This window comes from Microtus ochrogaster, linkage group LG2, assembly GCF_000317375.1.
Source record: "Microtus ochrogaster isolate Prairie Vole_2 linkage group LG2, MicOch1.0, whole genome shotgun sequence".
In the NCBI taxonomy this organism is placed as follows: Eukaryota; Metazoa; Chordata; class Mammalia; order Rodentia; family Cricetidae; genus Microtus; species Microtus ochrogaster.
In genome coordinates this window covers 42,402,186-42,402,693 of record NC_022028.1, presented here as the reverse complement: position 1 = coordinate 42,402,693, position 508 = coordinate 42,402,186, and positions in this window count along the sequence as shown.

The following is a 508-nucleotide window of genomic DNA, read 5'->3' as shown; positions in this document are numbered from 1 at the left end:
CCATGAATGTAACTTGTGAGTAGCGTATAGGCTCCTTCTGCCACTCTCAAGGAAGGGTGGCATGGGTATGTTGCATTTAGAGGCTGTTTTTCATTTATCAGCCACATGAAAATTTTAATGCTTTTTAGTAGGAAGGTAAAAAATAATTATAATTTTGAAAAAAATGTCTTCCTAGTCATGTACTATTCAATGTGTATGTATTAAAATTTATATTTAGTTCACACTTATTTAAAAGAAAATATAAAATATAGATAAGCAAATGACTGTTTTAAAATCTATAGTTATACCTAAAGACAATCATTTAAGCTCAATATATAGACATCCAGACTCTTAAACTATATCACAAGGTCACAGTCAAGATTTGGTTTTTAGATTTTTGTCTGTCTATCTATCTGTCTCTGTCTCTGTGTGTGTCTCTCTCTCTGTCTGTGTATGGAAGCCAGAAGAGGACCTGGGATTTATCCTAGGACTAGAGCTACAGGTGGTTGTGAACTGATATGGGGGTCCT